The sequence below is a fragment of the Phyllostomus hastatus genome, unplaced genomic scaffold (genome assembly GCF_019186645.2).
Source record: "Phyllostomus hastatus isolate PE091 unplaced genomic scaffold, TTU_PhHast_1.1 phas_contig_17, whole genome shotgun sequence".
Lineage (NCBI taxonomy): Eukaryota > Metazoa > Chordata > Mammalia > Chiroptera > Phyllostomidae > Phyllostomus > Phyllostomus hastatus.
In genome coordinates, this window is record NW_025333664.1 from 40,634,854 (window position 1) to 40,660,941 (window position 26,088).

At 39.9% G+C, this 26,088-nt stretch overlaps 1 protein-coding gene and 1 pseudogene across 1 annotated transcript in view; both read left to right on the forward strand.

Annotated features, from left to right (window-relative positions):
- Positions 1–26,088, forward strand: part of CFAP61 (cilia and flagella associated protein 61) — a 418,587-nt gene that overhangs the window by 376,307 nt on the left and 16,192 nt on the right. The window lies entirely within an intron of this gene.
- On the forward strand, positions 2,725–2,855 carry LOC123815436 (annotated as a pseudogene).

The window sequence follows — 26,088 nt, forward strand, 5'->3', positions numbered from 1 at the left end:
GGAATTTGAGTAGGCCCTTTAGAAAGCTGCCATTACCTTTTTGAACTGTGAAGCTCCAGAAATGACTCTCTTAGGAAAGCTGCCTTGTGCTATCTCTGACTTCAGAGCTGCAAAGCAGGATGTTGCCAGCCCACATTGTCTCCTAATTCATTTATTAGACTCCAATTGGAGACATTTAATCATGACTTAAATGATTTCTGTTCCCCTGTAGTCAGTAGCCTGGTGCCATTCCCAGTAGAAAATCTCACACTAAAATCTATGTGCCCATTTTGGCAGACTTATCGAAATATGACTGCCTACTCAAAATTGTCAATTTTTGTCTGTGTGTACCTAAAAGTTATTGAATACTAATTCTCCCAAAATGGAAATTTCCTTTTGGCCACTTATTAAGTCATAGACCTGCCTTTCTATAGACTCATTAAGGTGTTCCTTGCTTGTCTGTTTCATTTCATATAATGCCAGTTTTGTTTGATAGCCTTATAAAGAATCTTTTTTCAAGTCCTGGCTGGTGTGGCTCAGTAGATTGAGCCCCAACCTGCAAACCAAAGGGTCACCAGTTTGATTCCCAGTCAGGGCACATGCTTGGGTTGCAGGTCAGGTCCCCGAGGTGGGGGTAGGGGGGCATTGCATGAGAGGCAACCACACATTGATGTTTCTCTCCTCTTTCTCCTTCCCTTCCCCTCTGTCTAAAAATAAATAAATAAAATCTTTAAAAAGCAAAAGAGAATCTTTTTACAGATGTTTACTAAAACATCTAAAAAACTTGTTTTCTTCATTTTGTTTCCCATTTATTTAAGAGTCTATTTCTCCACCTTGGTAAAAGGGTATTCCGATGAGGGGTGCTCACATGCTCCACCTCTGCCAATCATTCCCAGGGCTTCTGGCTTGCCTAGTGGTATTTCTTATGTGATCACATAGCCTGTGAGACTGAACTCACATTTTTAAACATTTCTCATTACTGAGATGGTCCACAAAATGGACAAGAGCATTTAAAAGACTCCTCCAGAGAAACCACATATTGAAAATTCTGGTAAAGCTTTCATGAGCAAACCAAGAAATGGCAGAGCCAACCTGCACCCTATTTCTGAGACAAGCTCTTTACTAGCCACATTATCTATAAGTACAATGATTAATCTATCAGTCAGGGGTCAGTTGTAGACAACAGAATCTCTCTGGCTAGTTCAAATAGAAAACAGTTTACTTCTAGTTACGAGTGGTTTATAAAATTCCTTGAATAGGTTGGGGACCTGGCTGATCTCTGCCACAGTGAGGAATTTGAGGAGTTGAGAAACCGCCATGACTGCCAGCTTCACCACCAGCCTGCCACAGTCCACACCAGCAAAGTAGACGCCTAGGTCCTGCTTCTTTCTGCCTGTGCAGTTCTGCTACAGCTGACACTAAACACTACCAGGACCAGGCTTGTCAGCAAAAGCACGGAAAGCAGTGGAAGCAAGGCCTCCACCTCATGGTGTTCACATTTACCTTCCAAGTCTTGCATGAGGGTGCCTCTTTAGAAGTTAAGTCCATGAAAAAACCACACTGTATGTGAGTCTGGGAAATTCAGTCTTTCACTTTACTAGATGTGTTATTTTGGGTAAGTCATGATACAAAGAGTCTGGAATACAGCTGGCTAAACTAGTCTGCAATCTCCCCTATAGCTAACTAACCAAACTTGACCAGAAGTTAGAAAAAAAACTATCAAGAAGACTACTTGAAATATGGATTATACCAATTATCAAGGGATAAACTTTGCCCCAATTATATACAGGTCAACAAATTCTTATCCAAAATTCTGGGAGCAGATGTAACATTCAATTTTTTAAAATTCTGTTGGGAGTAAATTTACCCTCTCATATGAAACACCTCAAAATCTTCACAAAATGTAAAGACAGTTTTTAAAAGTATATTGGACATAAGGCAATAAAAGACAATGATCTCTAAGAAAATGGAAAAAATCAGGTGAACTCTGAAGTTGATCCAGCTTTCTGCCTTGAGAAAGTTCCTAGGCCACAGAAAGAGAGTGGAACCCAGGAAGAGCCCAGCAAACTTTAGAACTGCTAGTCTGCAGAGGACAAGACAGCTAGAGTTCTCAGGACAGAGTACTGGAAAGGAGAAAGCTCAAAGAGACAGAACCTTAAAGATATGCAGAGGGTCCCTTTGAGAAGTCGGTCAAGTCTGATCAGCACATTTAGGTAAGGAAACTATCCAAGGCTGAGAGAGAACCACTCAAGAGGATTAGAAGTTATAGTGCACAGCACTCACAACGGACTGAGAAGAGTGTGTGCTTCCATCAGCCAGCCTGGAGAATTTCAAGATTTGTGGGATAGAGGTTGTAATACACAGTAGGGTCTCAGTTCAGTAGCAAGAAAAATAACCAGGCATACACAGAAGCAGGAATATATGACCATAATAAGTGAAATCAATTGTTTGAAACCAACTCAGAACTGAAACAGATGTTAGAAATAGTAGACAAGCATATTTAATCAATCATTATGAATGTATACCACATAATCATAAAGTAAAGTAGAGATGTAGAAGGTATATAAAAGACCCAAATCAAACTTCAGGAGATGAAAGTACAATGCCTGAGATGAAAAAGTACACTAATTGGATCAGTGGAAGATTAAACACTGTCGAAGAAAAGATTAAGCACTTTGAAGGCATAACAATTAAAAGTGCCCAAAATGAAACACAATAAGAAAATATAACTTAAAACAGTGAACAATCACTTCTTGGCCTTTTGGCTAAGATCAAGTGTAGTAACAGTGAACAGCATGTCAGTGAGCTATGGGACAACTTCAAATGACCTGAAGAAATAATAACCAATTTTTTTTCTAAATTTGGTGTAAACTATAAACCCACAAACCTGAGAAACTCAATGAATCTCAAGCATGAAAAAAGCGTGAATAAAATTATGGTGATATCATAATCAAACTGCTCAAAATCAGTGATAAAGAGAAAATATTAAAAGCAACACAAGAAAACATTGTTTTCAGAGGAATAAAGATAAGAATGACAAAAGGTTTCTCATTAGAAACAGTGCAAGTGAGAATCATTGGAACAGCATCTTTAAACCACTGAATTTTTAAAAAAATTAGAATACACTTATTATACATTATATAACATCTCCAGACTAATAAATGGAATACCCCCATATTACATGGTCTACTCTACCTAGCCCTAACTAACATCTCTGAATCATTCTCATCTTATTACCCTGTTTAACTTTTCTTTTTCTAAAAATTTTTTTTATTTATTTTTTAATCATTGTTCAAATACAGTTTTCTCCTTTTTACTCCCAATCCATTCCCCGCTCCCACCCCTCCCCACTTCCCTCCCATTACCACCCTCCCCTTAGTTTATGACCATGTGTCCTTTAAGTTTGTTCCTGTGAACCCTTCCCACTGTACCCTTAAATTCCCTCTACTCTCCCCTGTGGTCACTATCAGCCTGTCCTCTATTTCAGTGTCTTTGGTTACATTTTGTTTGTTTCTTTGTTTTGTTATTTAGGTTCCTGTTAAAGGTGAGATCATATGGTATTTGTCTTTCACTGCCTGGCTTGTTTCGCTTAGCATAATGTTTTCCAGCTCCATCCACGCTGTTGCATAGGGTAGGAGCTCCTTCTTTCTTTCTGCTGCATAGAATTCCATTGTGTAAATGTACCATAGTTTTTTGATCCATTTATTTACTGATGGGCATCTTGGTTGCTTCCAGCATCTAGCTATTGTAAATTGTGCTGCTATGAACATTGGGATGCATAGGTTCTTTTGAATTGGTGTTTTAGTATTCTTAGGATAGAGTCCCAGCAGTGGAATTACAGCGTCAAAAGGCAGATCCATTTTTAGTTTTCTGAGGAAGTTCCATACTGCTTTCCATAGTGGTTGTACCAGTCTGCAGTCCCACCAGCAGTGCACTAGGGATCCCTTTTCTCCACAACCTCTCCAACACTTGTTGTTTGTTCCTTTGTTTATGATGGCCATTCTGTCTGGTGTGAAGTGGTATCTCATTGTGGTTTTAATTTGCATCTCTCTGATAGCTAGCGATATTGAACATCGTTTCATGTGTCTTTGGATTTTCTATATGTCCTCCTTGGAGAAGTGTGTGTTCAAGTCCTTTGCCCACTTTTTAATTGGATTGTTTGTCTTCTTAGAGTACAGTCTTGTAAGTTCTTTATATATTTTGGAGATTAAACCCTTGTCTGAGGTATCATTGGCAAATATGTTTTCCCATACAGTTGGTTCTCTTTTAATTTTGATACTGTTTTCTTTGGCTGTGCAGAAGCTTTTAATTTTGATGAGGTCCCATTTGTTTATTCTTTGCTTTATGTCCCTTGCTCTAGGGGACAAGTCAGTAAAAAAGTTTCTTCATGAAATATCTGAGATTTTCCTACTAACTTTTCTATTGGTTTACTCTTTCCGTATGATAACCGCACTATGACCCAAGGGCTATGGACTGGATTTTGTTCCCCTGAATTCATATGTTGTAGCCCTAATCCCCAATGTGACTCTATCAGGAGATGATGTCTTTAGGAGGTAATTAAGGTTAAATGAGGTCATAGGGGTGGGACCGTAATCCAGTAGGACTGTGACCTTATAAGAGGAGGAAGAGTGAGAGATTCCACCTGAGGACACAAAAGGCAGCCATCTGCAAGCAAGGAAGAGAGTTCTCACCACAAACTGACCATTCCAGAACCCCTATCTTGGACTCGCAGCCTCCAGAACTGTGAGAAATAAATGTCTGTTGTTTAAGCCATCATCCAATCTGCTATAGTTTGTCATGAGAGCATGAGCTAACACAGATTTTTACCCCAAGTTTGGTGCTGCTCTGCCTCCTCATAGTTCACTAGGCTGCCAGGCAGCCAGGCTGAGAGTATTTTGCTTCATCCAACAGCTTCTGGCCATGCCGTCCAAGGCAGGTAATAACTCCCAGGCATTCCCATTGAGTCACCATGGGAATGACTTCCACGTCAGCTAGGCCTAGCTTCAGCTCCTGCTTCTGATAGTCTGCCAGCTTCACTTCCTTATCAGGACACAAAAGGACTCTCCAGCTTCTCTCTGAGTGGTGATAACTGTGAAAAGGAGAGTGCACTCCCCAGAAAACCTACCCTGGGGGTCTTTAGACCTCATAGAATATGGGCTTAGGCAGGTCACTTCATTCTTATATGCTTCATTTCCCTTACCTGTACAAGGGGTTTATGACTCCTTCCTGATGAAGACTGAAGAGATGATGTACAGGAGATACTCAGCTCAGAACCTATCCTGGGAACTGTTCCACAAATTGTTGCTGTGCTACTTTCTCCCAGGAGGGGCTGGAGACCCAGCCCTGGGGTCACACTGCCACAGGCCGTTTGTCCCTAAACCTGGTTCTGTGTATGCTGCTCAGCAGTTGTTCCCAGCACCTACCCACAGTAACTTTGCAGAGTGACAAATGATATAGCCCCAGTATGGCTTCAGCCACTTCTCCTTCTCTCTAAAACATTTTTTGTTACCCACCCAGCAGACTCTGAGCTGTGTTTTGTGACATTATTCACTCTACCTGGTAATTTGGGGAGAAGAGAGCACCCAATGCAACCAACGATGCCCCCACAGTTGCTAATAGGAGCCACCATTTGAGTCCCACAGTACTCGCCTGGCCCCAGGACTCCAACAGCTGCTGGAGCACTGTCTGCCAGGCCAGGATCCATGCTGAAGGCTCCAAGGGCAGAATAGAGCTCAGCACAGTCACATTGGGGTCCTGGAGGCTTGCAGCATTAATAGTCTATAGTTCAATCATTAGCAGCAAATCCAAGTGAAATGGGAAAATATACACCATGTTGGAGGCTGCAGGGCTGCTGAGAGGTGGCTTTTCTGCTTCATGGCAGCTTTAATGATTAGTTCTCAGCCACTAGCAGCCCCAGCTGACAAGCAGTGCCTGCAAGCTGTAGGCTTTCTGCATGTGATAATTGAACAAAGCTAGAACTCATTCAAGATATTAACATGGGCTGGCTACCATGGATCTTCTGGGTTTGTCAGACCCCCAAATCAAGCCCTCTCCTGGTACATCCTGAGGGTGTTCATTGGTCACTTATTGCCCTCTGCACAGATCTGGAAGTAGATCTTTTCAGATGCAGAATCCAAGGCTACTGGGGTCTTGGCAAGGATTTAATATATAAACTAAACTGATTCTGAAATGCTAACCTAGGTCTTTATTGCAACAAGTCAGCCTGTAGCATTCTAAAGTAGGAAGATATCTGAAGTGAAAATCATTTTTAATTTTAAGTTTTTTTAATCAATTCATTTCAAGTTGTTATTGGATATAAGGTTAAAAGTTCTTTGTTAATATTCTTTCTGGTCATAATCATTAGTCAGGAATCTCTGTCTACAAGTGACAGTAGCACAGGTCAAGCTGAGTGAAACCCCAGAGGAGACTGTGACGTCCTGCAGAACTACATGAAGGGAAGAGCAAGTGGCCGCCTAGAGCCAGAATTTGAAACAACCTCAGAATTTGGCTTTTTTCCCCTGCATGTTGGCTTCCTTGTCTCAGACTGACCTCCCCCAGGTAGAAGTCATGGGAAGCCCCAGGCTCATGCACCTCATCACTTGGTATTTAGATAGCAGAAGGGCCTTTCTTTCCTAGTGCCACTTTGAAAATTTCCTGGGGAAGAATTCAGAAAGGCCTTGTTCCTGTAATGAGACCATCCACTTAGACCATTAACATGACCGTGTCTCAGTCTCACTAGATCCCCAAGAATTTCGGCTCCTCCTCCAATTCCTGAATTTGACTAAAGCCCTGTGCCACAGGTGGTAGGATCTGGCTTCCCAAGCAACTGCTAAAGAGACTGCACAATGCAAGGCAGAAGAGCAGAGGCCTAATTCTCTGTGACTAGGAAGGAGTCAAAGAAAATGAACTCCCTTTTCTTGCCTCCAATGGGCTGTCCTGAGACCCAGTTTCTCCAAATAGCCCATCCAGAGACATCCTGCATGGTCACTAGCCTCAAGCAGTGGCCAGCACTGAATGCATAATCCTGCATGGTTCCCCATCTTCCCCACCTCAGCTCCCTCACCTTTCACTCTCAATCCCCTGGGATGGTACCTCCCACATAAAACATTAACACTTAATTTTGCCTCAGGCTCTGATCCCTTAGTGGGCAGGGAATACCAGAATAACAAGAATGATGAAAATCATGAACATGGGTCTTTTATTATATCAAACATCCTCAAATCCATGGGAACAAAAAACTCAGGATTATATAGAGAGAGTTTCCAACAGATTTCTGCCCAAAATTAGAATTCCATGAGACTAAATTTAGAAGTTAAAAGTAGATTTAATTGGAAAGGTGGTGAAAAGTACAAATTTTCAGGTATAAGCTAAATAAGGACAAGGAATGTAATGTACATGATAACTACAGTGAACACTGCTATGTTATATAAGAACATTGTTAAAAGAGTAGATACTAAGAGTTCTTAGCATAAAAAGAATTTTTTTTCTTTTTATGTGTCTATATGAGATGATGTAACTAAACCTATTGTGGCAATCATGTCACAATATATATAAATCAAACCACCATGCTGTTCACCCTAAACTTACATTGTGACGTATGTCAATTATTTCTCAATAAAACTGGGAAAAAGCCTAAATTCATCAAAGTGTGTTGAAAAGACTTGCTATTCAGAATTGTACTCAGAAAGGATTTAGGGGCTTCTGGTTAAATATGGCAGATTGAATAAACACATTTACCACCTCTCCCTCCTGAAACCCCCATAAAAGGATAGTAAAATGAGGGAAAAAGGTGTAAACCTACCCTTTAGGAGACATGAAACTGGAGAGGGGATGATGGTAGATGAGAGACTGCAGAATATTTTGGGACACTTGCTATAGCAGAGCAGAGACAGCTGCAATTTAAGGGAGTGCAGAGAGAACAAGGGGCAATATAAATGATAGTGGAAGGCTAGGATGAGGCACAGCACTGAAAACACACACTGATTAAAAGTACAAAAACACCCCCTCCCCAAACCTCTCCTTTTCCTGCAATTGCCAAGAAACTCCTCTTCCCTTTCACTTCTCTGTAGGAGACTAGAGGATTTTTTTCTGCAAAACTTGAACTAGACAGACTCCAGATATGGGGACACCAGATCCAGCAGGGAAAAAATGTGAGGTGTGGGGCTAAAAGGAGAAGGAATTAGATGAAAGTCCCAATACTGACTGGTAGAGTCCCTAATCCCTTTCCCTTGTCCTATCTGCAGAATGGCAGTGGCACTGAAAGGTAAAATGAAGGAAATTTCACTTAAAAAGTAAACAAAGGCCTCTATATGACTAATAGAAATTCCAAAAAAAGATAGTGGGGAAAATGGAGTGAAGGAGTCTTTTAAAGGTACAAAGAATAAACAAATTCCCAGAAGGGAAAGACATCAATCTCCGGACTGAAAAATCCACAATAAATGACAAACATCCCAAGACTCTCATGAATTTCCAGAACACCAGGGCTAGTGAGAAACCCCTAAAAGCTTCCAGTGAGTAAAGCATGTCATTATAAAAAGAGCTAGAATCAAAATAGCTTCAGGTTTTCTAATAGCAACTTCAGAACCTAAGAGATAATGGAGTAATGTCTTCAAACTTCTGAAAGGAAATAACTTTACAAGCACTCATCAAGTACCAAAGGAATACTACTATTGCTGCTCACAAATGAAGGAGGAATGGTATGACTGGAATGTCACCATTCTGCAACTCATAGGTCCTTGCTTTTCATAACTTTGAATATTTTCTTGTCAATCCCTTCTGGCCTGAAAAGTTTCTGTTGAGAAATTAGCTTTCCTCTTGCTACTTTTAAGATTTTCTCTTTATCTTTAACCTTTTGCATTTTACTTATGATGTGTCTTGGTGTGGGCCTCTTTGGGTTCATCTTGTTTGGGACTCTGCACTTCCTGAACTTGTATGTCTATTTCCTTTACCAGGTGAGGGAAGTTTTTTTATCATTATCTTTTTAAAACAGGTTTCACTATCTTGCTCTCTCTTTTCTCCTTCTGACACAATTGTTAGTATGCTTGAAGTTGTAACAGAAGCTCCTTACACTATCTTCATTATTATGGATTTTTTTTCTTTTTGCTGTTCTGATTGGGTGTCTTTTGCTTCCTTATATTCCAAATCTCTGATTTTATCCTTGGCTGCATCTACTCCACTGTTGATTCCCTGTAAATTATTCTTCATTCCAGTTAGTATATTCTTCATTTCTGACTGGTTATTCTTTATGATTTCTACCTCCATTTTTATTTTCTATCTCTTTGTTGAAGTTTTTACTAAATTCATTGAGCATAGTTATAGCCAGTGTTTTGAAATGTGCATCTAGAATATTTCTTGTCTCCACTTTGTTTAGTATTTTTTCTGGAGTTTTGTTCTGTTCTTTTGGACATGTTTCTTTGTCTTTTCATTTTGGCTGCCTCCCTGTGTTTGTATCTATGTATTTATTAGGTAGAGCTGTTGTGTTCTCTGAGCTGAGTAGTATAGACTACTATAGTAGGTGTCCTATAGGGTCCAGTGGCACAGCCTCCCCAATTACCCAAGCTGACCACTCCAGGTGTGCCCCCACTCCATGTGGGCTGTTACACCCTTTTCTTGCAGTTGAGCTTTGATTGCTGTTGGCATGTCAGAGGGAATGATTTACCCTCAGGTTGATCAGCTGCAAGGACTGGTTATGACTACCAACCACTATGGAGGACCAATTGTCCCTCCATGGTGGGACGGAGGGACCAAAGAGAGAAAGACTTACTTCAGTGGAGCTCTGGTGCCTGCTGAGTCCTCCCCTTGAGTATTTCACTTTTGAATGTGATTTGGTGGTGCTTTAGTGTGGTCTGAAACTGTCCACCAAGTGTGCTCGCTCTGGGGCCTCCCTAGAGGTGAAGGCCAAGGTCAGCTGCCACCTGTATTCTGCTTGGGACCACTCAGCATGAGGTACAAAGTGACCTGCAGATGGTTGCAACTTGTGGTGGGCTTGGAGGTGCCCAGGAGAGGCCAAGCCTCAAATCAAGGCCAGCTGCTGCTAGTGCTGGACCTAGGACAACTTACTGAGAGATATGGAGCACCCTAAGGCCTGATGCTGCTTATTTGAGAAATTTGGGGAAAGTCCAAAACATGAGTCAAGACACACTTTTGGTATGGAAAAGCCACTGGAAACAGATTGGGTAGGGCAAGGTCTCAGGGATGCATCAAGGTGGGGCAAACAGTGTGAGCTGGGTTGATGGAGACTCAAATATGGCACTTGCCTACAGGCTCTGTGGTGTGAGGGTCTCAGAAAAGGAAGAATTCACCTCTGCCAGCACTTTTGTCTGGCAGAAAGCTGCCCCCCAGGTCTTGCCCTGTTGCCAAAAAATTCAGTTCCTCCCTGAATGTCCCTGATGCCTTTCAAGTTTCTGCCTCAGTACTGGAACTCAGACAGAGTGAGTCTGAGTAAGTCCATACATGGGCCCTTTAAAAGGAACTACTTGGGATTCCAGAGGCCCTTCGTCTCACTCAGGTACAATCCCTGCTGGTTTTTACAGCCACAAGTTATGGAGACTTCTCTTTCTGGCACTGGAACCTTGGGGTGCCTGGTATGAAGATGGGATCCCTTGCTCCTCAGGGAATACTGCATAGCTGAGATATCCCAATTTTACCTCACACACATGGGTGTGGGACCAGCTTGCTCTGTGTCTCTGTCCATCCTACCAGTCTCCATTTGGCTTATTCTTTATATCCCTAGTTGTAAAACTTCCTTTGAGGTATATTTCAGGTGGTTCTGAATAATGGTTGTTCTGTAGCTTAATTGTAATTTTGATGTGCTTGTGGGAGGATTCGTGTACCACATTTACTTATACCACCATCTTGACCACAAGTCCTCTATTTGCATTATTTCATTTAGCATAATGCACTCAAGCATATTTTTAAATTATTTAAAAAATATTTTTACTGGGATGGAAGTAAAAGGCAGAAAACTATATTTGAACAACAATTAAAATAATAAATAATAAAAATATTTTAAACACTTTAAAAACATATTTTAAAATTCTGCTAATAATAAAATTTTTTTAATAAAGCTATTTTTAAGATGTAACCCAAGTTGTAACCTCAGATGGAGTAAGACAGGGATTCAGATACTGGAGAATAATGCAGGAAGTCCTGGTAGACCCAGAGGACAACCAGGCCAGGCCAGACAGGAGCACAGAAGGCAATAAGAGTAAGGAATCCTGGGGGGGAAATTAGTTATTTTGATTATTTGATATGTTTATGTGGAGAATAACATTAAGTGGTATTTTACAGAATTACTGGACCATTTTGAAAAAAATGTACTAATACATTAAAACTAAGGGCCATAAACAGGGCAGTTATTAATTCCAAGAAAAGCAAAAAGTTATACAAGAAAGAAATGTGGTTAATTTTGCATTGACAAAATAATATAAACAGAAATATTAATTTAACCAAAAATTGCAATATAAACTCTTTGGGAAGTTCGGGATTGGGAGAAATGGGGTTTTGTGTTTAAAAATATAAATTCTTATTTTCTATAACAAGAAGTGAATCGATACACCTGAAATTAGTAAATAAGAATATATATCTTGTCTATAAGCAATCTCATTTATTATCAGTTGTTACTTGAAAAAATAAGCTGATAGTCTCAGAATTATTTAGGACTCATTACTTCCAAGCAGGAGAAACCAACCAAAGCTAGATTTAAGCTGAAAAGCAGAATTCATTTTAAATATTTATAGTTGTTTCTCAAAGGGCAGAGATATAGCTGGGCCTTGGGCAGGGATTGCAGTCAGGAAGGACAAGGTAGCTAGAAACCAAGCAGTAGCTCTTTCTCTCTGCAGATTGGCTTTCTCAGCTTGCCCCTCAATTCCCACAGAAATTAACCAGCTGCATCTCAGTGCCAAATCCAGATTTCCTGGAGAATGACTAACTGATATGGCTTGGCATGTCAGTTTCAAACCATGACTACAAATTAGTTTGCATTCCTTCTATAGAGAAAGTGGCATCTATGTCCCTGTCTGAGCAACTTGTGATGGGTTTGATCAGTGAGATATGGTAGAAGTGAGGCCATATGATATGATGAGCTGTAGAAGGTCACACAGTTCCTAGCTTGTTTTCTGGAACATTCACTCTTGGAGTCCTGATCTGTTGTATAAGAAGTCCAACCATCCTGAAGCTGCCATTTGGTGAGGAATTCCAAGCAATGGGGAAAGACCATGTAGACACTCTAGCAAAAGTTCCAGCTGAGCTAAGCCTTCAAGCCATCCCAGCCCAGATGCCAAACATGTGAGAAGAAAACCTTCAGATGATTCCAGCCCCAGTCACTTGAGTGGCTGCCAGACATTCATCTTCCCACCTGCAGTCAGGAAGCAGAGCCAGGCCATGCAAACACAATAAAATTGCTGCTGCTGTGTGCCATTAAGTTTGCGATGGTTGTTGTACATCAGTACATAACTGTAAACTGACAGTCAACTGATCAGATGACTTTCCCTGCATCATGGAATCATGAAGTCATAGCATGACTGCTGGAGACTTACTCCACAAGGAGTTAGGGATGGCAAGGAGTAGAGCATATTCCAGCAATCTATAGCTTGACAAACAACCCTCAAGTTGTCTACTACATTGTCTACCCTGGTTTCCTAGTGGCCTGTTGCCTACCTAAGCAGAGGGAAGGTCATGTGGATTCAAAACTCTTGATCTCTTGTATTTAAACCCACTTCTTAGTTCTTACTGTCTCCCACAGTACACCAATGAAAAGGAGGGAAGAATGAGGAGGTGTATTTGCCTTTCCTCAATTTAATGGTGTCATTAATGCCCTTCCCTCCCAGCCTCAAAATGGTCTTTCTGCAGAAACAGTTGCCAAGAAATGAAAAATATCCTCAGAGCTCTGGCATCTTCCCTCTGTGGCCTCTCAAGTACAGAGGAGATCATTAGAGTGTCCTCATGTTGCCTAGCAACCTGTGAATGCTGTTTGCTATCATGTCATTAATATGATATGAAAGTGTTTCATAAAAAACATTCATCTTGCATTAATGAAAATCAAATTTGCTAATATGACACAAAATCTGTTCTTCCTGTGACTTTCTATACTTAAGTAACTTATTTATTGAATTAGACTGTGAGTATTTTAAGTCTTGAGACTGTTAAAATATCATAATAATGACTTTGCTTTCAATAATATCAGATGGCTGTTAATAATATGATTACCAGCTACAATGGGTGATCACCATCTCAGAAGAAGCCCCCTCTCTTCAGGTCCAGCCCCAATGCAAGTTAAGTATCTGCCACCCAAAGTCTTATCACTGAAACCTCAGCTAGGAGAGGATTCTGGTTTGAGCTGGTATACTTTCCAGATTATCCATGTGTTTCTTTAAAGCTCAGAGACAGAGAACTGATGAAATGCCTGTCACCTAAAGAGGTTCCAGTGAATAAATGGATTGCGTATCATCTAAGTGTGAAAGGAACTACCAGAGGTTGTTCAGTCATCCTCTTCTTTCTAAAAAAAAAAAGGGTAACAAAAGACCTTATGTATTCAATATATCATGCACTAAAAAGAGGATAAGAAATGCAGATAGTTTCCTACTTTAAAGTACAATTTATTTCTGAAAACAAGTATGAAATTCAAATGTACAAAAGCCAAATAATACTTCTAGTTTAAGATGGCAACATAGAAAGATCCTGAACTCACCTCTCCCACAGACATGCTGAGTGTAGACTACATATGGAACAGTTTCTTCTTTAAATAACCTAAAGGTTAGCTAAGTAACAATTACACATCTGGCAAATGAGAAGAAAACCATATTGATGCATGGAGGAGAGGCTGGGACATAGTCTTGACATAACTGCTCCCCACCCAGCATGGCATTACACAACCAGGAGGGAACTCAAAAACATGAGCTTCCCTCTGAGGAGTGAGGGGTTTGAACCCCACACAGGACATCCCAACTTTTAAGACATTCTCTTGAGAGGTGAGCCTTCAAAACATCTAACTTTGAAAACCTACATAGTTCACTTGCTGAGACCCACAAGACTAGTAATCTGAGAAACTGCTCTAAAGGGCCCACACCCTGCTATTTGCCTGCCCTAAGGCCCAATTCAGAGGCAGCCAATTGAACCCAGACTTAAAGTGAAGGAGGCTCACCTTCTTCTATTAAAGTGTTGGCCTGAGGGGCAGACATTTAATTTAACATACACATCTAAGAACCTGCTGGAACACTCTCTAATGATGGAGACAGGCAGGTGACTTTGCCACCTTTGAGAAGACTAGTATCTCCTGGAAGGGAGCTTTCATATGCATCTGGTACCTTGATTTTTGTGGCTACCACCTAGGTAATGCCTCTCATTCACCTGGCCCTGGAGGCCAGGGCACCTTGCATTCCTGGTCCCATGATACTATAATAATCTGTGACACTCAGAGAGAAGCTTATACTCTTGTCTGGTGCACCAGTTTCTATGACTGCTGCCAGGAGACACCTCTACATCACCTGGCTTTGGTGGCAAGTAGGGTGTGCATCCACAAAACTTAACCAATGGAAAAAGAGGTCTTTAACAGCTACCACGCCAAGGTCATAGCAAGAGGCAGCAGACCCAGGGGCTCAGTCTTTATTACAAAGCTATAGTAATTAAAACAATATGGTAGTGGCATAAAACATTGACCTTAATAGGTCAATGGAACAAAATAAAGATCCTAGAAATAAACCCACACATATGTGGTCAATTAATTTAAAACAAAGGAGCCAAGAATATACAATAGGGAAAGGACCATCTCTTCAATAAATGGCAGTAGTAAATTGGACAGCCACATGAAACAGAATGAAACTGAACCTTGACTGGTGTGGCTCAGTGGGTTGGGCATCATCCCACAGACTGGAAGGTTGCCAGTTCAATTCCCAGTCAGGGCACATGCTTGGGTTGTGGGCCAGGTCCCCAGTTGGGGGCATGCCAGAGGCAATTGATTGATCTTTCTCTCCCTCTCTTTCTCTCCCTCTCTTTCTCATTCCCTTCCCCTCTCTCTAAAAATAAATCAATAAAGTCTTTTAAAAAAGAATGAAACTGGACCACTATCTTATACCATACACAAAAATTAATTCAAAATGGATTAAAAATTTGAATGTAAGACCTGAAATCTGAAAACTGGAGGAAAATATAGGTGGTGAGCTCCTTGGCAAGACGTGGCCATTTTTTTAATTTGATACCAAAAGCACAAACAACAAAAGCAAAAATAAGTAGGACTACATCAAACTAAAAATCTTCTACCCAGCAAAAGAAACAACAAAATGAAAAGGCAATCTACTAAGTGGGGGAAAATAATTATAAATAATATATTTGATAAAGGGCTAAAATCCAAAATATATGAAGAATGGATACAGCTCAATAAACTAAAAAATGGGCAGAAGATCTGGGTAGACATTTTTCCAAAGATGATATACATATGGCCAATGACTACATGAAAAAATGATCAACACCATTAATCATCAGGAAAATACAAATATAAACCACAATATGATACTACCTCACATCTATTAGAATGGCTATTATCAAAAAGATAATAAATAAGTGTTGAAAAGGAAACTGAAAACAGCATAGATGCTTTTCAAAAAAGTAAAACTAAAATTACTAAACAACCCAGCAATTCCACTTCTGGGTATTTATCTGAAGAAAACAAAAGCACTAATTCAGAAAGATATATGCACCTCCTATGTTTATTGCAGCATTTTTATCAATAGCCAAGATATGGAAGCTACTTAGGTGTCCATTGATAGATGAATGGAATATATATATATACACATACATAATATATAAACACACACATGTGTGTATATAGATATATAATGTATGTGTGTGTGTATATGTGTTTATGTGTGTGTGTGTATATATATATATATATATAGTGGAATATTACTCAAACATAAAAAAGAATGAAATCTTGCTATTTGTACAACATGAATGGACCTAGAGGACATTATGCTAAGTGAAATAAGTCAGACATAAAAAAGAAAAATACCGTATGATTGTATTTATATGTGGAATCTTAAAATAACAAGACAAACACATAAATAAAATAAAATACAGAGACAGACTTATAGAGACAGAGAATAAACTGATGGTTGCCAGAGGGGAGGTATGAAGGGATGGATAAAAACACATAATAGGGAATAAGAGGTGCAAACCTCCAGTTATTAAAAAAAAGAATTATAAATCATGGTGGCGTAATGTACAGCATAGGGAAAATAGTCAATATTATTGCAATAACTTCATATGGTGACAGATGGTCACTAGACTTATTGTTGTGATCACAACATAAGGAATATAAATGTCAATAAGGAATACAATGTTGTACACCTGAAATTAATATAATATGGTACATCAACTATGATAAATAAATCTCAAAAAAATTGAAATAGAACTGCCATGTGATCCAGGAATGCCACTTCTGGAATTTTTACTTCAAAATAATTTCAAACTTCCAAAAAGGTAACACAAATGGAACAAAGAATGGCTGTATACCCTTCACTTAGAAACCCAAACATTAACATTTTATTGTACTTGCTTTATTCTTACCCTCTTCTCTTTTTTTACACACATACATACAAACACAAACTCACTTACTTTGTGAACAGAAAGAACATAACATTTTCCTAATGTTTAAAAGTAAATTACAGAGCCCTGGCTGGTGTGGCTCAGTGGATTGAGTGCTGGCCTGTGAATCAAGGGATCTCTGGTTTAATTCTTAGTCAGGGCACATGCCTGGGTTGCAGGCTGGATCCCCCATTTGGTGGGGGGGCACAAGGGAGGCAACCACACATTGATGTTTCTCTCCTCTTTCTCTCTCCCTTTCCCTCTCTAAAATAGATAAACAAAAAAAAATGTTTAAGTAAATTGCAGAAATGAGCTAGATGTGACTAAGGGGAAGGGGAAGCCAAGATGAAGGTGTAGATAGAAATGCTTCACTTCCTCACACAACCAAAAGGATAACAACCAATTTATAAACAAAATACAACCAGAACTACCAGAAAATCAAACTGCATAGAAGTCCAACAACAAAAAATTAAAGAAGAAACATTCATGCAGACTGGTAGAAGGAGAAGAGACAGGCAGCTGTGGCAGAAAGGACATGAAGCAAGGCAGTTGACCAGGCAGGCAAGGCTGCAGCAAGTGGTAGGGATTTGCCATATTTGGGTATGGATAAGCCAGGAAGAACAACTGGGAAACAAGAAAAACTGCGCAACCCAAGGTTCCAGTGTAGGAAACTAAAACCTCAAAACCTCTAGCCCTGAAAACCTGTAGGGGTTGTGGGGATGAGAGAAACTCTCAGCCTCACAGGAGACTCCACTGGAGAGACCCACAGGGTCCTAGGACATACACGAACCCATCCACCTGGGAATCAGCACTTGAAATGGCACAATCCACTTGTGGGAAGCAAGGGAAGTGACAGAAAGTGGGGCAAGAGACAAGCAAGCGGCATTGTTCCCTCTCTGACTCCTCCCCAACATACAGTGCACCACAAAGCAGTAAATGGGTTGCCCCACCCTGGTGAATACCTAAGGCTCCACCCCTTACAATGTAACAGGTGTGACAAGACAAAGAAATATGCCCAAAATGAAAAAACAGATCAAAACTCCAGAAAAACAACTAAGCAACGAGAAGATAAACAACCTACCAGAGGCAGAGTTCAAAACACTGGTAATCAGGATGCTCACAGAAATGATTGAGTTCAGTCACTAAATGAATGAAGAAATGAAGGCTATATAAAGTGAAATGAAAGAAAATATATGAGGAACCAACAGTGATGGGAAGAAAACCAGGACTCAAATGAATGATTTGGAACAAAAGGAAGAGATAAATATTCAACTGAAGCAAAATGAAGAAGCAAGAATTCAAAAAATGAGGAGAGGGTTAGGAACCTCTGGGACAACTTTAAAAATTCCAGCATCTGAATTACAGAGGTGCCAGAAGTAGAAGAGGGAGATCAAGAAATTGAAAACTTATTTGAAAAAATAATGAAGGAAAACTTCACAATCTGGCAAAGGAAATAGACATGCAAGCCCAGGAAACTCAGAGAGTCCCATAGAAGTTGGATCCAAGAAGAAACACACCAAGACACATCATAATTAAGTTGTCCAAGATTAAAGATAAGGAGAGAATCTTAAAAGCAGCAAGACAAAAGGAGACAGTTTCCTACAAAGGAGTGCCCATAAGACTCTCAGCTGATTTCTCAAAAGAAACTTTGCAAGCAAGAAGGGACTGGAAAAAAGTATTCAAAATCATGAAAGACGAGGACCTACATCCAAGAGTACTCTACCCAGCAAAGCTGTCATTTAGAATGGAAGGGCAGATAAAGTGCTTCCTAGATAAGGTCAAGTTAAAGGAGTTCATCATCACTAAGCCCTTCTTATATAAAATGTTAGAGAGACTTATCTAAGAAAAAGAAGATCAAGACTATGAACAATAAAATGACAACAAACTCACAACTATCAACAACTGAACCTAAAAAACAAAAACTAAGCAAACAACTAGAACAGGAACAGAATTTAAAAAATGGAGGTCACAGGGAGGATTATCAGTGGGAAGAGAGATGGGGCGAATGGGGGGGAAAGTACAGGGAATAAGAACTATAAATGGTAGGTACAAAATAGATAGGGGGAGGTTAAGAATAATACAGGAAGCGGAGAAGCTGAAGAATTTATTTATATATATATATAAATGGACATGAACTAAATGGATGTGGGAATGCTGGAGGGTGTGGGGGTGCAGGGTGGAGGGGTATTAAAGGAGAGAAAAAATTGGGACAACTGTAATAGTATAATCAATGAAATATACTTTTTAAAAAAGGAAATGGCATCCTTAAATAGTTCAATAGTAGTTCCTAAAAATAATAACATTCTTGCACAGCCATAGTATAATTGTTAAAATCTTAAAATGACACTATACAAATTTGTATTCACATTTTGGTAATTGTCCCGCTGATGTCCCATGTTCTGGTTCAAAATCCATCTAAGATCCGACATTGCAGTTATTTGTATTGTTTCCTTAATCATCTCTAGACTGGAATCCTTCCTCAGCCTCTACTTTCATGAGCTTTCACTTGTGAAAAATACAGGCCAGTTATGTTATGGAATGTCTACCAGTTTGGGTTTGTCTGATGTTTCCTTACTACTCATTTCAGGTTATATCTTCTTGGCAGGAACCACAGGAATGCTGTTGTGTTCCTCTCAGTGCATGATATTAGGAGGTACATGGTGTAAATTTGTCCTTTGACTAGTGGTGTTAATGTGGTCACTTGGTTAGAGTAGAGACTTTAGGTTTCTCTACTGGAAATGCACTACTTTTACCTTCAATCAATTAGTGATATTTTGAGACTATGTAAATATCCTACTTTTCATCATTCTTTTTTCACTAATTTTAGCATCCATAAACAGTTCTTGCCTGAAACAATTGTTATTGTGCTGTTTGCCAAAGGGTGATTTTCTAACTCTATCATTCATGCTACATTTATTACTTAATTTTTGACTATGAGGAAGAGTTGTCCCCTCTTTTTCATTTATTTATTTATTCACTTATCTGTAGCAATGTGGACTTACAAATTCTTATACTATTCCATGGGTTATACTCTATTATCCTCATTATTGTGTTTTTGGGAATTAAGACCTAGAAATATGTTGGTTGAATTTTAATACTTGATTTTTGGAAACTACAAACCTGAAAACATAAAAGTGACAAAGAAAGTGAAAGAACAGTTTGTAGTTTGTTATTTTATCTGCCAAAGGTCAGTAAAAAAGCAAAAAGCACATTAGAAAAGCCTATTATGAAACAGAATTGTTTCATTTATTGGTTAATTATTGTAAATAAACATGTTAAACATGCTGAATGTATTCTGTACAAGTAAATGATATTTCTACTAAACACTCTTCCAAAGTGTAAAGAGCACTTAATTTCACCAGAGGAATAATGAAGCAGCAAAATATCTTGCTTTCTGGGGTTTACTAGTTCTTGTGGCCTCGGTCTCATAAAAGATGATCACACCTGGTTCCTTTGTCCCCCTCCCCCTGGATTTGAGGGGTTTTAATGTGTATATATAGAGACACTTTTTTCTTTTCCTTCAGAAAATGGATAGGAAATGGCCATGGCTGCGAGCATGGCTGAGTGGCTGAGTGGCCTAATGCTAGCCAGTGCTCTGGCAGCCTAATTAAAGAAAAATGGCTGTGCTTTCTATGAAGAGAAACGCAGAATAAGAGGAGAGGGACACAGGAAGGGAAGCTGAAGAGCTTACCTTTATCTACAAAATTAAATGCCAACTCGCTTCATTCTAAGACCTGAATTTATATAACAAATCAATGTAAATAGCTGGACAACTTCCAGGGCTCTAGATTTATCGTACAAATTCAATTAATGTAGCCCCTAATAAGCCAGCAATGTGCAAGGAAATACCGCAGATGAAATAAAAGCGCAGATACATGAGCAGACTCAACCCTGTGCTCCCACACAGGGTCCAGGCGTCACTGTAAGGGGCCGCCTAGGGCTTGGTGGATGTTGTTGTGACTGTGCTTTAATTGCTAAACTTACATAGATACACAGCTCTTGAGGATATAAAAATTACACTCTTTCCATAGGAAGACTGGTTTGCTCTGGCAAGCCAGGCGGGAAGTCAAGCCAGGCCCAAGAGGTGTTCACACACCTCCGCCTCTGCGGGTTCCTATGCCAGAGTGAGCCAACCGATTGGTGTAATTGCCTCACTAGACGAAATAAGCAAGTGGAAGAACTTCATTGACACTTTCAATTTAACTATTCCTATGTAATTTTTATTGATTTCCACATAACTCTTTAGTGCACGACAACTCCATGAAGGCTTGTTATGCAGTCTCTCATACTTTTATTGCAGCTAAAATTAATTGCTGCTATAAAACTGCAGCTAAATTGGTTTACATAGACATCGTAGAATGTAGGAAAAGCAGTTCCTGAGGAGGAAAAATTGCAGTTATACCAAAGAAAGTTTTGATTTAAAAGGCAAACAAAAAGTGTTTAATAATATATTTAGTCTCTAATTCATACCAGAAAGAAATTGAGGCAGCTTATGCAAGTATATACAGTAGGATAATTGAGAAAATCAAGAATAACAATAATATTAATAATAACATAATACAAATTGAGCCCTTCCCTCATGCCAAACCTTGTTCCTGGACAGTCTCTTCGCATGCTGGGAGTAACTCTGAGGTAAGAACCATCCTTATCCCCATTCTACAGCTCTGAAGATGGAGTCTGACAGTGGTTGAAGCTAACTAGCTCAAGATTACATAACCTAACAAGTGGCAGTGCTAGAAAAAAATAAAAAGTCATCAATAAAAAGGAAATTAAGGAAGGACAGCAACATGAAGCTGAACTGAGCTGAGGTGGAGAGACCATGTGTTCAAACACAAGTCTTTATTTAGTAAATTCACACAGTTGTCTTTGAGTTCCTTCAAGGTCAAAGCAAGGAGGATAATTTTATCATTGGCTAGATCTGTAAGGTTCATAAGATAAATGTATTCTGTTTTCTAAGGTGAAGCACAGTTTTTTCCTGGGCTGTGCCTAAGATTCAGAAAAACAAATGCACAGAAGACAGATGATTCTCTAAGAATAGTGTTTCTGAAATCCAGAATGCTGGTGGCAGTGTGGGGAGGCAGTCTGTGCTCCATCCCCAGCATGAGCTGGGTGCTGACACCAAATCAGGACAACTGTGGTCTGGGATTCTGAGTCCTCACAGACACAGTGAGCCTGAAAAAAGCTTGTGCTTAGAGAGAGCACAGCCTCCCCACTTCAGGGTGATGATGCCAAAGCCTGGGCACTGCTGGGGGTCTCCCTCCAGAGACAGTTCTGGGTGTGTCCAGCTCACAGACAAATAAACAGGCCCATCCTGGTGGTCTCCAGCATACAGCCCCCTTTTCTGCAGAGAAAACTGTTCCAGGAGTGTCTCTGGCATCACTGTGGCAGAACAGGGCTCCTCCCAGTGCTGGGGCAGGTGGTAGGGGTGGGGCAACACCTGGCTCTAAGCAGTGTAAGCTTCCAGGTTCCTGGTACACCAGGGTAACTGGACAGAGGCTGCCTCTGTAAATCTGTGGGCTGACCAACAGCAAGAGAGAGGCTGTTTTCAAGCCATTCAGAAGATGGCTGACTTCTGCCAGAGATTAAAAGTTTTGTTTTCGTGCCAGTGAGCAGCAAACATCCATTGTCTGTTTAGGCCACTTCTAGATTGTGACAACAAAACTATAGCCGCATTTTATTCAGAGGATACTTGTTTTTCTGTCATCTAGCTCTTAGCAGGTGGCAATTACAAATGTTTATCAAATAACTAGGTAGTTCTGCTTTGTAAATCATTCATCTTTCTTGATCTGCCTTAAAGCAATAACTTGAGTAGATAGAGATTCTGGCCAATTCAAGGTAGACAGGAAATATTTATAATTAAACTTCCATTTCAGTCTTCAAGGTTGCTTTGTCACAGCATGTCACAGGGCTGCATCTGCTGAACTAACATGTGGCATCATCGAGTAGATTCCATTGTCCCAGAAGCATTTAATTTCATTTTCAAACAAACCTAGGGTTAACTGGAAATACTTACTGGTTCTTATTCTCATTTTTGAAAATTGTATTGAAATGCACAAATACACTTCCTTTCAGAATAAAATGACCAAAATATAACCTTACAGTGTGAACATAAATTGCTCCTTGTTATCTTCTGTGTTTAAATCAGCTCAGGCCAGTGTAGGAGTCCAAGGACACCGAGGCTTTGAGGTGGCTGTCCCATATGAAAAGTATTTGTGTGGGTTTTTCCCCAGAATGTCTAGTTTGGGGACAGGTTTGAATCTAAAATGATAGACATTAAGTTCTGCTAACTTCAACTAAATACATTCTCCCAATTTTGTAAATTTAACTTTAAGAAAAGATTCTTGTAAAAAGTAGATGCTATACAGTCTATTGGGCATCATAGTAGAAACCACATTCATTCTCTCCTCTTCAGAAACAGAATCATGACTTATAGGATGTTACATTGTACTGAAAATAAATGCAATGATTCCCAGCCTCCCCTGCAGCCAAGGAAGCCATGTGATCAACCTTTGACCAGTAAGATATAAATAAAGTGTTGTATGGGACTTCTAGGAATTCTCCCTAAAAGAGAGAGGAAGGGCTCTCTTTTTCCCTTTCTCCATCCAAGACATTCATGTGATGACTAAAGCTCAGCAGCCATTTTGCACCATGAGGCTAAAGGCCCTATGAATAGTACTGTGATCTGATGTCGGTGGAACCACCATGCTGATCCTGGACACCACTCCTGGACTTCCTTTATATGAAAGAAAACTATACCTATGCCTTTTAAAAGACACTTTTATTTTGAAATTTTCTGTAACAGCAATCAAACCTAATCTTAGCTAATGCAAAGGATACCAAAGAATCTGGTGTGATTCAGAAAGTTGCTAGAAAGGCTAAGGAATGAGCATAAGGAAGTGAGATTTGGTTGTGGAGTTACTAGAGCATGAACTTTCAGGTCACACAAAATTATGATTAAGAATTTAGTTCAGCCCTAGCTGGTATGATTCAGTGGATTGAGTACTGACTTGTGAACCAAAGGGTCACCAGTTCAATTCCCAGTCAGAGCACATGCCTGAGTTGTGGGCCAGGTCCCCAGTAGGGGTTGCAGGGGAGGCAACCCACACATTGATGTTTCTAAAAATAAATAAATAAAATACTTTTTAAAAACCCACTTGTTATGTAACCTTGGGCAAGTCATTTAATTTTTCTGAATCTGTCTCCTCATCTGTAAATTGAGCTAGCCAGTCCCATTTTAGAGACTTGGAATTAGGATGAAGTGAGATAGTGCACAGAAATTCTTTAGCATGGTGCCTATGGATTTGTGCCTCCAGATGAATACAACAGCAGCTCCAGCATCAAAGGAAAAATGACTCCTTAGCTCTGGTCAGATAGCTCAGTTGGTTAGAGCATAGTTCCCATGTGCCAAGGTTGCGGATTCAATCCCCAGTCAGAGCACATGCAAGAATCAATCAATGAATGCATAAATAAGTGGAACAACAAATTGATGGTTCTTTCTCTCTCTCTTTCTTTCTCAAATCAATAAATTTAAAAAATGTTGCACCCCAATGTTCATAGCAGCACAATTTACAATTGCCAAGTTCTGGAAGCACCCTAAGTGCCCATCAGTAAATGAATGGATCAAAAACCTGTGATACATTTACACAATGGAATACTACGCAGCAGAAAGAAAGAAGGGGCTCCTACTCTTTGTGACAGCATGGATGGAACTGGAGAGCATTATGCTAAGTGAAATAAGCCAGGTGGTGAAAGACAAATACCATGTGATCTACCTTTAAGTGGAACCTAATCAACAAAACAAGCAAGCAAGCAAAATGTAACCAGAGGCATTGAAATTAAGAACAATCTGGTAGTAACCAGAGGGGAGGTGGGAGGGGATAATGGGGGGAAAATAGGGAGGGGTTTTCAGGAACAACTGTAAAGGACTCATGGACAAAACCAAGGGGGGATAGAATCATGGGAGGGAGGTGGGGATGGCTGGGGTTGGGGGAGAGTGGTGGGGTGGGGGGTAAATGCAGACAACTGTACTTGAACAACAATAAAGCAATTAAAAAATAAATTTAAAAAATAAAGCACACAATTCAGTAAAAAAAATGTGTTCTAGAGTGTAGTAAGCATCCACCAGGTAGTATGCAAGATTCCTTAGGCTGTAGAGCCACACATCTTATTTAATTATGGCATAATTTCAATAAGAATAAGAAAAAATATAACAAGCTCATCAAATCTGTGATTTCACATATATTATTGCTTAGGACAAGACAAAAGAAATTATTTCCATTTAAAAAAAACACCAAATTAATCAGAAGAAAATTCCTGAAGTAATCAAAGCGTAATCCTTGCAAAAATTGATGGATTCCCAAGGTAACTGAGGTTTGACAAACATGAGCACAAGAAAAGAGGGCTTAGCAATGCAATGACACAAAGGACAAAGAACTGAGGTCAACTGGACCACAATTTCATTCCCTCTGAGTCATGCTTTTGCCTTCAGCCTTGCCGAAGTATACCCTTTGCAGCCTTTTGTTGCTGTGCTGGCTTAAGTTTTTCTAACACCTCTACCCTTCATGTGTGCACTTTTGGGGTGTTTCCCTCCATGCTGTTAAAGTATCTGGCACATAATGATTTAATGGCAGAGAATGGCCTCCTAGGTCTTCCCCTTTTTTGCCATTTTGCCACTGAAGTCAGAAGCTATGGAAGACACCTAGGACAGAGAAAAGAAAAGAGAGAAAAGTTCTTATGGAAACACAAAGGGAAAGGAAAGAGTACTCCTTGAGGGGTAGACTGAACAGCAGAGAACAGAGAACCAAAGGAAAATAGGCCTTGAGAATTAAAAAAAAAACAGGGTTTTGTGATGCCTCACTAAACCTATTAGGATGGAGGAAGGGATGAATAAATGGACAGGTGGTTGGATGGAAGGAGAAAGGAATATAGAACATAACATATGGGTTCATAACACACATACCAGAAGAAGAAGGGGATATGGGGCAGGTGGCTGCAGAAGACATGTTTATTAAACCTGCCTCTGTGTCACCCAAGTCCTTTAACTGGGCTTGGCACACTCAGATGTCCACTGTGGCCTGTCTAGTCTGGGAGATGACAGTGATGAACCACAGGAGGCATCAATTGAGTTTATTGCTGTCACACAAAAATGAAGACTCAGTATTGCCAAATGTGGTCTTTTAAAGAAAGGACAGAAATCCAATTTCCAAATGTTACTCAAGCCAAGGCAAACACATATGTTGGTCATACCTGCCCTCTTGACAACATACCATAATGTTTGTCACTTCCTGCCTTCTGTGTATCAGAATGTAAATGGGAGAGACAAGTCATAGCAGCCAACCTTCAGCCCATGGTACCATAAGGTTGAGACTCCTCATTAAGCATAATCTACAATTGGGCATTATAGGAGAATTGTCATCCTCTGCTGTGAATCTAAGAAACTGTTAGTACAAGATGGGCATATACAGTGAGAACTTCATTCTCAGAGGAAAACCTGTGGGCCATCCAGATGGCCTGCAGTCCCCACCAGGAGAA